Genomic DNA, 7608 nt, shown 5'->3' with positions numbered 1-7608 from the left:
ACCTTCACTCAGCCGCTAGTTTTTAGAAAGCTTGTGAGAAATATCTTTGAGACTTCTACTACTTTTTTCAGATTTGCTTGCAACTGGTGAGTGGGTTCAACGATCCTTAACAGGGCAAAGGACAGATAGCATGCACTCGTAAGCTTCACTGCCCCAGGAAGCCAGGCTAAAGAAGAGAATTTTTTTTGCAGCAGTCTCTAAGGGACTTTGCAATGAAAGGGCAGATCTAGAGGCCTAAATAGCAAGAAGGATACCATAAAAAGCAGTGGCATTTTTTAGAAAATAGGAGGTGAGAGAATCCCTTCTTTTAATTAGCTTCCATCAGACTGGCAATTTGTCATATTTAAGCAGAGAAATTGGTCTCTGAAAAATCTGTCAGCCACACATATGAGCGCTTTTTTATAGATGGCTTCTCCTCTACAGCCTTTATTGATTAGATGATTAACTCTGTACATATAATAAAGAGAAGGAGATCTTGGATATCCCAGGGAGTCTCTTAAGGAAAGAAATGATCAGGAGACAAGTGGATTCTATCTTTGTAAATGTTCCCTAGGCTTTAAATTCAAAGGATTCAGCCATGACTGAGAGATTATGAACACAAAAGATGAATGGCTAAAACTATGATCCATTCAGTCTTTTTGGAAGATTTTAGACCAAACACTACATTTTCAGGTAATTATGCTGCATATTATCCTTTCCTTCTAACTGTGAAGGGAACAGCCAGACTCTTCAGGTTCATTTCCTCCCTGCGAGAGCTCTGGTTCGAGGGCGAGCTCTAAAGGATGCGTTCATATCCCAGTGCAAGATTAATAGTATTAATGCCTGTGGCCCGAAACTCTGAACACAAGCCAGCTGTGCCATTCATTGTTATTAAGCAGAGAACTCAATCTCAAACCTAGCAGATTTTCAGATTTGATATATCTTGATGTCCGTGCCCAGAAGTGAGGATTTTTGCTTGCCCATGCATGGGTGTATCCATGCCCAAGGTCAGATCAGTGTAATCAGAGTAAGGGTATGTTACCAAATTCTGGCATCACTCTAAGCCTTCATGGCAACAATAACTGCTCAGAAAAAATTAATACCCGCACCTATCAATGAAGGAAAATAGATGTGAATGAAAATTCAGTGTTCTCCTGTAATAATCCAATTTGATCTTTCTTCAGCTTTCTCCTCAGGGGTTCCCACCCCCTTCCACTGGCCCCTGGACTGTATCTCACTCTGGCTTTGAATCAGGTATGTTTTGTGAGGGACAGCTTTGTAGGCATAATCTCATGCTGCCTGTAGTCAGGGCAGTAGTCCTGCGGCAAGTGGGTTTTACCAGCTGGACTATTTCCAAACCGGAGGTCCCGTAAGAGCTTCCAAGCTCCTAAATCCAGAAGTAGCTCCATATTGGGGTGAGACCAAGAGACAAAACAGCATCCTTCCTTCTTTTGTGTCCTGAGGGAGGGAAATAGGCTGGCATGGCCTAGCAGAGTCCATGATGTGTCCTGACTGGACCCACTGGATCCCAGGTACCCATAAGCCACTTTAGCTGCAGGCAAAGAGACTTTCACTGGGGAGGTAGTGGGCAACATTTAATCCAGTGGAAACATTGGACTTGAGCGAAACGGCTGTAGTTAAGTTACTTCTTTCATAAGTGCTTCCATCTGCTGCAACTTGCATTTCATGTAACTGGTCTTACAGATTCCTGTCACCTCCTGAAGCATTCATAATAGTTTCTCTGATTTTTCTGAAATGCTTTGATGAAAACATGTTTAGACAATGCAATAACAGCTACCTATCCCAGTACAGTTGGCAAGTAGGATTGGGTTAGCCATACCCCAAAGGGCCAGACTTAGCTCTCTGTCCTGTATCTGGCTGGAACCGGTGTCAGATTTGTTAGAAAAAGGATGTTACTGATGCAGATATAGGGTAACCTACTCTTCATTCCAGGCCTCGTCTTGATCCCTGATACAAGAAGCTTTGTACAACTTCCTATTTTCAGCACAGATCTTCCCACTTCTTTGAATAAGAGAAGAATTAGGCCACTGCTGAAGAATTTTGAAAATTTCACCTGTAGATTTGTTAGGAAGTGGCTCATCCATTATGAATTAAAGAAAAAAAAACAGATGACTGGAAAACTAATAGTCTAAATCCTACTGAGTTATAAAAGCTCACTTTTCATGTATAGCTAAGAAAGGAAGAGTGTAGATAGCAAAATATGTCTTCAAGTGTTTTGCACTTCCCTTTGTCACTGCCAGTTTAAGAGCTGGAGAGAGAAAGACCAAGGAAAAGCCTAAGGGAACAATCTTGACAGAACTAGCTAGAGAATTACTCTAGCTAGTAATTCTTCTAGGTTTTATATTTCAGCTCTGTTCTTCAGTGTCATATTCACACAGAGATTGCAGAATTATTGCTCTCTCTTCAGGTTTTCTTTTCCCTATTTACATGTACTGATTTTCTCTTCCATTTTTTTCAGATGCTTGAAATTAACATTGCATTCTTATCCCAAAACCCAGCACCTTTGACTCCCACATTGCCACCTTTTGCCAGTTGAGGATTCTGCCAGAGGCTGCAAAACCTAGAACAGCAGTGGCTGCTCTGAAATAGCCAGGGAGGCTAAGAGAGAGGGAACAAAATACTGCAAGGTGTATTTCTGGGGACTGTATTTAGGGCTTAGTTGTAGGAGGCACTGAATGCAACTTGCAGGAAGCTAACTGCTTCTTTCCAGGGCGCTCAGTTTCCCACCGGGTGCTCCGCAATGAACATTCAATAATGCTGTGGCAGCTGCTGATCTGCAGCCACTGTGTGTAATAAAGGCATAAGTATCTTCCCTTTACTATCTGTTGGTTTTATGGCTAGCTTACTTTTTGCCTTCCCCTTAGGTTTGGAGTTTTGGGGCCAGAATTCTTATTTGGAGCCATTCTCTCCAGTAGCAATGTAGATAATGAATACTGACATCACTTCTGGAAACTTGGGCAGTCTCTGACTTCCACTGGGTCTTTGCCGGAGGACAAGCACTGAGATTTGCCCATTTGCTTTTAGATCTGACCAAGGATCTGACTTTCAGATCAGAAAGAGCCTTGTGAAAGAATCTGACATGAACGTAAGAGTCCAGGATGGTGGGTACGAGACAGACAGGCTTAGTAATATTTTCAGCAGCTCCTTTTCCATGACATCTGGAGAGCTGCAGGCAGTAGCAGTATTGCATAGTAACATAGTATTATATATAGCAAGCATAATAAAAAATGAATGAGTGTTTCTTTTAGAGTGAACAAATGAGTTGTGATCCCAGATCCAGAGAATCGTGAGCTGGGAGCATGCTGTGAAACTGTTAATAAAGAAATACGTCTACTGTAAACAGTATCACAGACTTTTTTTAAAACTAAATGTTTGATGGATTTAAGCCTTTATCTGATTTCAGATACAGAATATATATCACAGTTTATCCTGTAAAAGCAGCTGCTAAGCCTGGCCACACATACACACAGCTGCCGATTTTACAACACATGCAGTGACAGGCACCTGGGAAACCAAGATCAGAAAATAATTGATAATGTGTTCTTGATACCGCAGAGTGTGAAGAGAATTTAAAGTGAACAGAGTTAGTTAAAGTAAAAACGTAAGTGAATGTAGGGCCCAGAGCTAATAGCCACAGCATCTTTGGTCCTCCCTAAGTAAGTAAGTAAGCAAGCAATAATGCAATGTTTTCCGGAGAGCTCATTAGCAGTAATGGTATCATAATATCAAGCAGAGATGAAGGATGAACTTCAAAAGAGTCGCCAGTGGAGGTGAGTGGGAGGCAGTTTTCTTGCCTGGAAGTAGGATAAAAACTGAAAATTCAAAACTATTCTCAGATTAGAAATCCCAAGATATTTGCTTTTGTAAACTGTGGTTTCTAAAACGAAATGCGCTCCCTGGGATCTCAACCAGTTCATCTGTAGGAATGAAACAAAGCTGAGCACCCTAGAAACTGCTGACTCCAGTCTGCGCGATGCCCGTGTGTCCCACCAGCAGCATAGCCAGTGGACGAATGGCATACCTGACTACCCCCTCTTTTTTTATCAACTCAGCAGGATACAGATTGATTTTGAGATGCAGCTCCAGGCCTCCTAGTGCCAGGATTAGGTTAGCCAATCTTTGTGGGTGCAGACACTCAGGTGCTGGGGTATCCCTGGTGAAGGGCATTCAGATGCCCAAGTATCACAGGCTTCTGGCTCCCAAGATCTAGGGCTGCAAGCCTGGGCTGCTGTGGGTGGCTGGACACCTGGAAAAAAACAGGCCAGCCCCATCAGTTTGGCTTGTCAGCCCTTCAGAACCTGCCAGAAGTTGATTAAAATAATGCAGAGTGACTTGGTGAACTAGCTAATTCTGGTGAATAATAGACTTGAGAAATTTTCTTATCAGCTCTGCTTTCCAGTTCAGTTTTAAGGCCCTACATGTAGCTGTCCAGTGGCTCTGAGGAAGAAGAGAATATTAACATTTTTGTTAATTATTTAGGATAGGCACATTCAGACTAAAAATAGAAGTGTTCAGGATATTTAGGATAAAAATTAGAATTCTATTTAGAATAGATTCATGGGTCTATGAGTCTTATTTGCTGTGCCACAGGTTACTGCAGGGAATAATGCTGCCCCTATTTGTTTTGCAGACAAATAGAAACCAATGCAAGGTTAGAGGCTGAAGAAATACTACAGCCCATCTCCTGAAAGATAATTCAAGAACTAGAATGCCACTGAAATGATGGCTGGCTAGATACCTAAGTATGTCCAAAAATGCCAGCTTGAGAACCTACTGGTGTTTTTAATAACAGGCTTTTTGCTGAGAAAGGTAGCAAGAAGGGATTAAAGATGTGACTGTTTTTTTTTTTTTTTTTGTGAGGTGGCTAGCTAAACTGAATTATTAAGGACATTGAACTTTAGAGAAGAATGAAAATTACTTTAGAGTAATGGTGATCTAAAGGGAGAGCTTTCCTTTCAAGTTCTTTGGACTGCAGGAATGCGTTAAGGTCATATTTGAAAAATCAGATTCTGCTGCCTCAGATTTCTGTTTGTTTTAAATGACAAATCCAAGTGCAGCTAACTTTCAGTTCTGTGATCCTGTTGGATGGGCAAGCGTGAGTTCAGACTCTAGCAGTGATTGTCCATGACACCCAAAGAAGGAAGGACAGACTGGTGGGCTTGCCTCCAGCCTTGCCTAATGGATATTCTCTGCAGCCAGTCAGTCTCAATATCGGGACAAACGCAGTTTTTTATTAGGCTCAGTTATTTATAAAAAGGTAAATACCTCTCAAGGCACAGCAAATACTATTAACTAAAGCATAAGATTAAATCAGTTAAAACAAGCCAAACTTGCATATGCTTAATTTATTATGGAGACAACAGAGAATAGTCCATGTTCTGTTCCCCTAGAGCCTTTCTCAAGGATATGGCAGAAGGAAATTCACCCTTACACACTTGCCTAAGGCTCCAGAAAGTGAAACATCAGACCTTATGTTTTTATCTCTTTCCATAAATTCAGTAGAGTTTTGAGATGGCTTTGTTTGTACGCTTTCACTGGCATTTCCCTGTCTCAGGAATATACGTCAGTTCTTACTCTACAGTGCCATGAACTCTTCATAGTTCTCTCAACTTTTTTTTAATAATTAACGATGCTGATATTTATTCTATTAAAGAACATGCTAGCCATTTTTACTTCCTACTTTCAATACTTCTGGTTTGCACTTCAATGACAAGCTAACTCTGCTTATTGATGAAATTTCTGTTGGTTACTTAGTCCTTCAGTGTGGAGGAAACGGTCTTAGATGTGAATTGCTGCTTTGGTTCAATCCCCGTTTAATTTATTTCAATTTTGTTGTTTCTTTCTTTTTGCACACTTTGGTTAACTGGGCTCTTTGACTTTGTTCTGACGTATGATAACCCTTACAGATAAAGAGTTTTCTCTCATCTATGGATAAAAATCAGATCTCTTTCAATTCTAAGTAATTTTTGAACTAATGTATTTGACAGCAGGAGTGGATTTTAGGTGCTGAGAATTTGCATAGCATACTTTATTGAAACAGAAAACATACAAAACTACTGTTATTAGGAGGCACAGAAAGGACATGTCTTGTGAACTCCTTGAAAGCCTGTGGAAGAGAGTGCCAGTTTGAAAGTGATCGAAAAATAGCTTTCAAAGCTTTTTAAGGTTTTGAGGCAATTTAAGAAAAATATTACAGTCCGTTCTAACAAGCCTGGAAGGCCACGAAAGAGGATATTCAAGGGTTAAAAGTGTCTCTCCCCCTACCTGCTTTATGGTCGCTGTGCAAAGCAGGGTAAGGAAGGAGCTGTGTTAAGGGAAAAAGCCTGTCTCTGCTGTAGCAATGGAATTGCTCTGATTGACTGAAATGGAAGAGGACCGTGTTTTGGGAGGAGAAGATGGATGAGCAGTTACCTTCTGGAGACACAGCAGCCTGAGGGGAAGTACATATCTATCTTAGCTAATTCTCCTTTTTTTCATGAAGAAAAGGATGATTTGCAAGTTACATTGCAAAGATGATATGATCTGAGTATGGAAGCACTGCTTGTCTTTCATTTAGGTCTGATCCGCTGAATTAATCTTTGCCTGTATTGGCATGCACGTAAGGAGACTTTGAATCTAAGGCAACCAACTCTTTTTAAAAGATAGGAGAGAAATAGAGAAAAATCATGAGGAGAAAGAAAAATAAATTTCCTATACAGCAGTACACTCATGCTTCTTGCATTGCAAGCATGGCGCTGCGGCTGTACTTGCAGTGCACCCACAGAGCAGCTCTGTGTCCTTTCCCACTGTCTCTGCCTTCATGCTCCATTTGCTGGACACGCTGGTGCAGCACTGTAGCATCAGCATGGGTACCTCTTTGCCCAGCTTTGGACTGACGAGGTGCTAATAAGGATATACACAGGTCTTTTAGCAAAGTTTGTCAAGCTAAGGTTTAGCAGAAGGCCATGGGAACCATGCTGCTCTCTTGCCTCATCTGAGGCTGTATCTGCACAGCCAAGTGAAGGCAGGCTCCTCTGAGCTAGCTAGCTGGGTGCTGGATCTGATCAATACGCCCACTTACTTACCTTCCCAATTAGACATGCCTCTTACCTGGCCTTGTCAGAGTAAAGGCAGAGCAAGCTTTGTTGTATCAGCAATGAAGTGCTTATAATTCAGGCTTCTTCTGCTGCAGGTCCTGGAGCTCCTGTTCTAGCAGATGTTGCTTTTGTTGGCCCAGTCATTCAGCTTAGAGAATCTGTACATCCTTTTAATTCATAAATATAAAGAAAGTGGATATTCTTGCATCGTAATTTCTAAAAAAAAAAACACACATGCCGTATTCAAAACTATCGATATTTCAATGGGCTGTATAGAAAATGGCTAGTCTCATGGGCTCTATCTCTTTGTGGTACATAATATGCAACTCCCATTAGCTTTGGCAACCAGTACGATATTCCTAGTGCACTATTTACACAATCATCTCTCAGGACATATAAGAAAATGTAACATCATTTAGCCAGCTCAATAAAAGCCAAGTGATGAAATACTATTGAAATAAATATTGAGTCTACTTCCTAAATAATCCATGGGGTTATGTCTTAAAATGAATCAATAGATAAAGCAGATGCA

The sequence above is a fragment of the Struthio camelus genome, chromosome 2, assembly GCF_040807025.1.
Source record: "Struthio camelus isolate bStrCam1 chromosome 2, bStrCam1.hap1, whole genome shotgun sequence".
Taxonomy (NCBI): domain Eukaryota; kingdom Metazoa; phylum Chordata; class Aves; order Struthioniformes; family Struthionidae; genus Struthio; species Struthio camelus.
The sequence above is the reverse complement of the archived record's forward strand: the minus strand, read 5'-3'. Positions refer to the sequence as shown.